Consider the following 8,103-nt stretch of genomic DNA (forward strand, 5'->3'; position numbering starts at 1 on the left):
ATTTTGTTTCCTTGATTACTTCTTCACGTTTTCCTTCTCTGTTTTAATCTTATCCCATTCAGTCTTGATGGTTTTCTATATCAAGGATGTCAAAGTGTTTTCTGAAGTAATTTTATGGTTTCTGTAATAATCGCTCATTTTCAGAGGTACGGTCTTTTTCTGAGTCTTCATTTGATATTTTCGCTTCTTTGATCTGCAGTGCTTTTACCCCTCTCATCATTAAACTTTGTAGGAGTTATCCAGAGTTGGTGCTTACCAAGGGATTTGGTGTTGGGTTGCTTTGGCACAGCTTACTGTTTGGGTGCTAGCTAAATCCTCATTGTGGAGTCAGGGCTGGAGAGCAGGTTGATATACACAAGTCCCAGTCTATTACACAATTTCCAGCGAATGTTCTGCTTAAAGCAGGGCTTCTTTATGTTTTTGTGCCATGGAAAGATTTGCCAGAACACTGAACCATAGAGAAACCTTAAAAAGGCAAACAGAATTCCAAGAAAATAAATTATGCTGAAACACAGATAGCAATCTACTTTAAAATAAAATATACATTATATACCAATATATATGTGCTTCTTTATTAATCATTAATATCAAGATCTAGTGAAAGGTCTCATAACTACCATAAATCCAAAGTATCAATGAACATAAAAGATATTTTGAGACACCTAAAGTTACTTAAATATGTTATCAAACTATTAATGATCTCTCTTGGGGAGAAAGTCACGAATCCTGCTAGTATAACTGTGGTTTATTGCCTACATTCGTACTTGAAAGGAATGCTACATTTCAGTTACAGACGAATGAAAATAAAGATTTCTTTTTTCCCATCCAATTTCATGGAGCCCCTGAATTTGGACCCCAGGTTAGCACACTTGCTCTAGTGTTGTTCTATTGGATGTAAGTGGAGTAACCTATTTCCTTGCCTGACATCTTAAAACTCTAAATTAAAGAATTCCATGAATAAATATGAGACATAGAAATACAGTTTTCAAGACATCTCCAGTTTTGCCCTTATCCATCATAGCTTAGTTGGGGGGATTTGGGGCCCTAGAAGTCATAAGAGGAAAAGGATTGCAGTCTGCTGTTTTCAAAAAGCCACACCTTCAAAGAAGATGAATAGCGCTCAGTTTTCTGCTTGATACTGATCCTGTGTCTCCAAGAACAGTTAGAAGATAATGGTTAAAGAACAGAATACACTTCTACTGTGCATCCGGTGATGGGGCTGCTGCCGGATTTCTTGAAGTGTATCATATTTTAGTTACCTATCAAAGAATTCTACCATCAGATCCCTCAGTCTTTTTTCTGCGTAACAATCTTGAAGTTTTTGGAGGTAATAACCACATGACAGTTGCTATCCAGATGCCAAATTAAAATAAAGGTATATAACACTATTTTAATTTTACACAGATAGCATAAACACAACTAAAACATAATTTTCAAGATATAGCTTGGTCTTTTGGAACACCATTCCAAATCTATGTTATAATATTGCTTCACAGGATAAATTAAATAATTTCCATGAATAAAATGGATCAGAACTATCCTTGAGTATAGAATCCCGGGAACAACTTTTCTCCTAAGAGGTTCAACTTTGTGTTTGTTGGGTTTACCTTAGGTCAAAATACACATTTGTGAACTTGAATTTTCTTTTAAGACATACACATGCACACACACACACACACAAACTATAGTATTGTACTAAACTAATCCACACATTTAAAAATTCTACTTTATGAATAAGTTCTTTTAGTTATACATATTGGATAGATGGATGGATGGATGGATGGATGGATGGATAGATAGAAAATCAATATAGTTATACTTTTGAGTCTTTCTTTTCTTCTCATTCTTGTTCCTATGACATTACTGAATAAGCAGTTAGCGTTGTGGAGGGAAGCCCCTAAAGTATTTTTTTTTAAATTGTGACCTTAAAATTGTGTGTTCTAAACTGCTGCATGGTCATCAACTAAAGCATTCTTCTCAGTTTCTGCCTCACTATAACGACACTCTAGGCTTGCTGATCTCTGGCCCAGCTTCACACAGAACCACAGAGAGCACAGGGCTAGTAACAAGTAACCATGGCAACCAAACTCCATACATGTTTGCACAAAAAGGAGGAGGTTATATCGCTGTGGACTTTCATCTAAATGAAATTTTCTGATTGTTTTATGAATTCAGATTCTCTGGAGAAACAAAGCATTTCTCAAGTCAAGAGGTTATCCGTCAAATGCAGGAACTGTGCTCTCAGGGAAAATGATGGAATTCCATAAGACAAATATTTTCAAGATTTTACAAAAACGAAATACAGAAAGCTATCCCAGTTGAAAATACTACTTGGCAAGGAGCAAAGAAAGGGATCTGTATTTGCTATTGAGCTGGAGAAGACAATCTTTAGAAAAGGAAAGCCATCCGAGAATGAAGGAAACTTTAAACTCCATTAACAGATGGACTCATTAATATGACTTTGCTGCTCCTTTTCAAAAGGAACTAGTGACTAAACAAAACCCACAGAGGGAATCTTTGGGTGTGGAATTTATAAATAAAATATTGCCTTGATCTTTGTGTACACAATAAATGTATCAAAACAGTATCTGCAAAATTTAACCAAATATATTCAGCTGAATATAAAAAAACATTTTGGGATGCAAAGATATTTCCTCCAAATTATTTTCTTAGAAGAGTTATGAAAGATAGTCAAAGCTAAGAAGGGTAGCTATTTTGAAATATTATTGGTAATTTGTAGATTCTCACATATTTCTATATCTAGACTTTCTTGTTAATTCAATTTTTTTAAACACCTAAAGAAAAATAAGGTGCTATATCTCTTTCCTCTCAAAATTTTTGCACAAAATTTCCATCTCCTTTTGATTCTTTTGGGCATGTTTGGTCTACGATAAATTCCCCCACTGACACCTTTTGGTTGTTATAATCATCTTTGACAAAGAAGGTGCTATAGTAAAATTGCCTCTCAGTCCTCATACTGAAAAATATCTCAGATTATAAATTTGAGACATGTAATTGACAATAGTGCAACAGCCAGGAGTAGAAATAAAGGGATCCATGCAAGGCCTGCAAGAGACCAGAATGCCTCAATTATGATAACACCAAAAACCAACCACCACAGAGCTTATAAACTTACAACTTTCCCAAGTAAATGCTCTTAGAAATTATAAGTAAATTCTCTTAGACAGGTTTGGCTGTGAGATAAGGCTAACTGGCTCTGATTATTACATTTGATCCCTTGGTATGTACTTTGAAAACCATATAATTTTTACCAATAACGCAGGTACCAGGAGATTCTTTTGTTATGCAAAGCCAACTGTGAGTAAATCGGCAGAGCACGTCAAACTTAACCAACAGGCCACCGGGGCTGGCCCTCATCCTTAAGGATGTTAAAGTGTAGTTGGCTTATCCCCATACAAAGGTGAAGAGTACATGAGACTACGCAAGTGGGACAGAGGAAATATCACGTAGGAATTCAGAACAAGAGATCAGTGTAGGACAGAAAAAAACAGAGAACACTTGAAGAAGGAGGTGAGACTTGAAATGTGTTTTAATGGATAGGAAAGATTTCAAGAGGAAAAACATATTTCTCATCTTAATATTCAAATTAAGATGGGATTTTAAAGTTTGGTTACTAAATAGTAATGTATTTAAAAGAGCACATAAATTCAAAATGAGCAGTAGTGAATTTGAATTATCTCTATGCTTGTGATATTTTACAGATGATCTAGGAGACTTGAGATTTCATTGAAAAGGAAACAGATGTTAAAACAATTATTTTTGTTAAGTTAGATGTTTTAAAAAATGCTAGCATAACAGTTGAATATTGTAATATTTGGTGCCCAGATTTCTTTTCTAAAGCAAGACAATGAGAAAAAGAATGTAAACATGCTAGGAAAAGTGTAATTATACGTTGCACTTTTTTCCTAATGCTGTGAATCTTAAATTAAAAGGCCAGTTACACTATTAATGCTGCTTTTAGTTTTAACCACCAAAAGTGCAGAGCTGTTAATTTAACCATCTTTGTTACCTTACAATTCTTTCAATAAATCAAAGAAATCTAAATTAGACACCATTGTCTTTGCAAAATAACATGGTAGCAATAGACTTCACAGCAATTTTCACTGAATTCTTATTGAATTTCAGAATATTTTATCCCATTTTAGCTAATTCTTAAGAAGACTTTAGGAAATAATCACTTCCTTTAGTATACATAATGCTTTCTGAAATTTGCTTCATAGGAAAATAGATTAAAAGTTAGTAATTAATAAGTCACAATTGCCCCTTAAGGTTAGTCATCATTATTTTTATTCATTCTTGCAAAGTTGTAAACTCTTTGACTGAATTAACAGTTCCCAATATCACATTTATCAGCTCCAGGAATTAACAGAATATTGGCACTGAGGATGAAGAACTGGTGTAATTGTTTTGGTAACCCACCATCTTTACAATCTGGACGTAGATGAAAACATAGTTTTGGATTTGGATATGGGTAGGAATACTTATTGACACCTGCATCATTTTCAGATGTATTTTTGAATTTAGTTTCAGAACAATGTATCTGACATAACCTATAACTTGGGACAATCACTGGTGTCTCTCTGAGCCTCCTTTTCTTCATCTGCAACATGTGCTCTACTGCTAAGAACAGGTGTGGGGCAAACAGGATAACACATGCAGAAGGGCTCTGAGGTAGGAGCTTCACTGTAGAAATTGTGAAAATTAATAAAGGAAAACCTCACTTAAAACGGAGTCAGGAAGCCCCTTAGGGGAGGTCTACAGGACACAACTTCCCTGAAGCTTACTTTACAATTTGGACAGGAAGTGCAACTACTACTCCAGCAGGAGGAAGAAAGATTTTCTCCTTGCCCAGCAACAGCCCAGCCAATGAGAAGCTTCACAGCTCAGCCAACGAGAAGCCATCTCCGCCCCAAACTCTTACTTTCCTCCAATGAATTTTTGTTCAAAACAGCCCCTCCCAACCCCCTCTTCTTCTCTATAAAAGCAAGCTCCCCTCCCTTATTCTCTGGATTTGCCTGTGGTCCGCCATAGCTTGCATTTAACAAATTGCAATTCCTCTGTCTACTCTCGAATAAACTCATTTTGCTGGTAAGATAACTGGCCATTTTATTTTAAAGTTCACAAAATAATATACCTGCCATTTCTTGTTTCCTCCATTTCCATTATACTCTCTTATATCTGGCAAATTCCTCCACCTTTGCTTAATTGGTGAAGAACCTTAAATTTACAGTTTCAGTAATTCTAAACTGGTTCCCACACCTCACACACATTATTCCTGTTCTTTGGGTATCATGCTGCTAGGGGCTGGAAGAGTGGTACAAATACCACCAGGTAACCCTTTTTTGAACCACATGCACTTTGTGTTCTGAGTTATGTGCATGTAGAAATGTACATGTACATACTTATATTAAAATATGGCAATAAACTAAACCATTAAATATTGAATCAATATTTAAATTAAAATATGGCAAATAAGGATGGGCAACTGATCCACATGCTAAAAAAATCTTTCTGAAATGCTTCTATTCACAATATTGGTTTATATTCATTGATAAGCTGTCCTTATGCTTAAATTAATCTGAATTTGCCTACTTATATTATGTTGATTTACAAATCATCTCAAGTTTAGGAGCTCAAATTTCAATAACTATAAGTAACCCAAGATTATGGTAATAAATAAAATAATCTAAAGAAATCACAAGAATCTTTTAAAGATGCTCTACTATCATCATGTAAGAAATTATTTTAATTATGAAAACTTTAAAAACAAATTATTTCTACTTCTAACCATGACAGAACTTGCCTTGGTCCTTGACTTGCCGTCTCACCATAAAAAGCAAGAATACTGGAAAGCATGAAACAACTCTTTTCAGATATTGGGAAAACACACAATGCAGGGCTGTGATCCTCAGGAAGAAAACAAAAGAAGAAAACACTAAAACCTCTCCCTTTTACTGATGGCATTTGCTCTCCAAGCCCAGAGCAGGGACGGAGAAATGTGGATGCAAAGACGGGAGTTCAAGGAGACTGAGGCGTCTGAATTTTAGCACTTGTACTGAGAAGCTTGGAAACAGTCAATGTCTCAAGGGAAAAACTGGAATATTTGATTCACTTCTCGTGCCTCCCTTCTTTCTGGGATCTTGATGTTCCTCAAATCCAGGTGCTTTGGCAGAACCAAATTCTAATTTTTGTCTCTCCAGATCTGAAAAATTGTTTAAAGCTCTCCTGACTCCCCTGCCTTTTAGGAGCTTCTCAACCTGCTTTGTCTCTCCTCTCCCACCAAGAATGAGCAAATGTCCTATGGGGCATATGGGGTAAAATGAGAAAGCAACCTGCAGAATGTCGAGGCCCGACTCAATTGGTTTCCCTACACATTGGAAATTTGGCTTCTCACTATGGCCTTAATTTTCATTTTCCTACTAATATATAATAATTCTAAGCAATGAAGTTTGTCTCCCAAATACATTAGTAAAACTTGGCAAGAAAAACAAGGAGATGGCAGAATATTCTCAAATTTTAAAACCTGAAGGTCTGGACCAAAAAAGAGGAATATCAGGTTGGGGTCGAGATAACAGATACGGCCAGAGTAATGACTAACTCCAAAGCTAGCTTCACTGAAGAGAAGGCATTTTAAAGATTGAAGAAAAATCTTGTCAGAAGATCCCAGAAAAGTTCTAATTTTCATTACCAGTTAATAAAGTTATTGATACAGAAGTGTACAGAACAGAACATGGCTCTTGTTTATTTTCCTTGCACTTTTTGGCCTGGGATATGGGTTTTAAATAGACATTGTCTGTACCACCTTCATTAAAATAAACAAAATATTTGTAAAAACCATGAAAGAAGAAAGGAAGGAAGGGAAGGGGAGGGGAGGGGAGGGGAGGGGAGGGAAGGAGGGAGGGAGGGAGGGAGGAAGGAAGGAAGGAAGGAAGGAAGGAAGGAACTCTGTGCCTTTATTGGCCAAGCAGGCCACCTGAGTGAGATGAAGTGGGAGGTGTGGGTGGCCCCGGTGCCTGGCTGGCCATGGTTCCCGGGCCTGTAGGTGATGAGAACGCACCTAGGTAGTGGCCAGTCATCTCTCGCTAGGTTTCTACCTGGCTGAAGGTCTTGCCATTGTAGACGCCCACCATCTCCAGCAGGACGACCATGTCTCCAGGTGCATCTTCAGCACCTCAGGCCTCTCCCCGGCAGCGCCTCCTTCCTGGGCTCGCGCAGGCGCGTCAGCGGAAGAGCCGCCTCCACGGCAGGGCGGGTTTAGTGGCTGCGGCTGCACCCGCTGCTCCAGCTGCTCCTAGAATGTGACCCCGGCTGGGCGAGAGCCGCCCCGCGGTAGGTGCATTTGCAGAAGGTCCGCTTCTTCTTCGGCTCTACTTCCACCATCTTGTCGGTTCTGCTTTTCAGAATGTTGGTTTTCCCGTACATAAAGGAAAAGGTACGAACATATTCTCTCTCTAAATATTTTTAATTTTAACAAAGAAATTTTTATTATTTTTAGTTTCGAAAAGACAGCTACAATCAAAGAAACTCTAAACTGGTCCTGGCCAATAGAAATATAACAAGCCACATATGTGATTTTCACCTTTTCGTAGCCAAATTTTAAACAGTAGAAATGAAACAGATGAAATTAGTTTCAATAATATATTTTTATTTAACCCAATGTATCCAAAATATTATCATTTACACGTTTAATCAATATAAAAATTATTAATGATATACCTGTCATATTCACTACAACACAATAATGTTGATGCAGTGGTTAAGGTGAAATGTAGTCCCACTAAAGCAATAAAGATTTATGAAAGAAAAAATGTTTTAGGTGCTTCAGTTTTTAAGTTAAAATTAAATAAAATTTAGAATTCACTTCCTCCATAGCTCTACCCATATTTAAGTGCTCAACAGCTTCGTGTGCTTAGTGGCTGCCATCCTAGACAGCACAGTTCTAACCTCACTTGTTGATGGAAATTAGTGATTTTAAACGGAGGCTGCAGATCGCTGCCAGAGATGTGTTGGTCAAAGAAATATCTCCCTCAAAAGAGAGGCAGTGTTGAGAACGACAAGATGAATTAGTCAGTTATAGCTCTG

General features: G+C 37.0%; 1 pseudogene; it reads right to left on the reverse strand.

The window, feature by feature from the left end:
• Nucleotides 1–6,927: 6,927 nt before the first annotated feature.
• LOC131402399 (small ribosomal subunit protein uS19-like) lies at nt 6,928–7,402 on the reverse strand (annotated as a pseudogene).
• Nucleotides 7,403–8,103: the final 701 nt, after the last annotated feature.

This window comes from Diceros bicornis, unplaced genomic scaffold (assembly GCF_020826845.1).
Source record: "Diceros bicornis minor isolate mBicDic1 unplaced genomic scaffold, mDicBic1.mat.cur scaffold_100_ctg1, whole genome shotgun sequence".
NCBI lineage: Eukaryota > Metazoa > Chordata > Mammalia > Perissodactyla > Rhinocerotidae > Diceros > Diceros bicornis.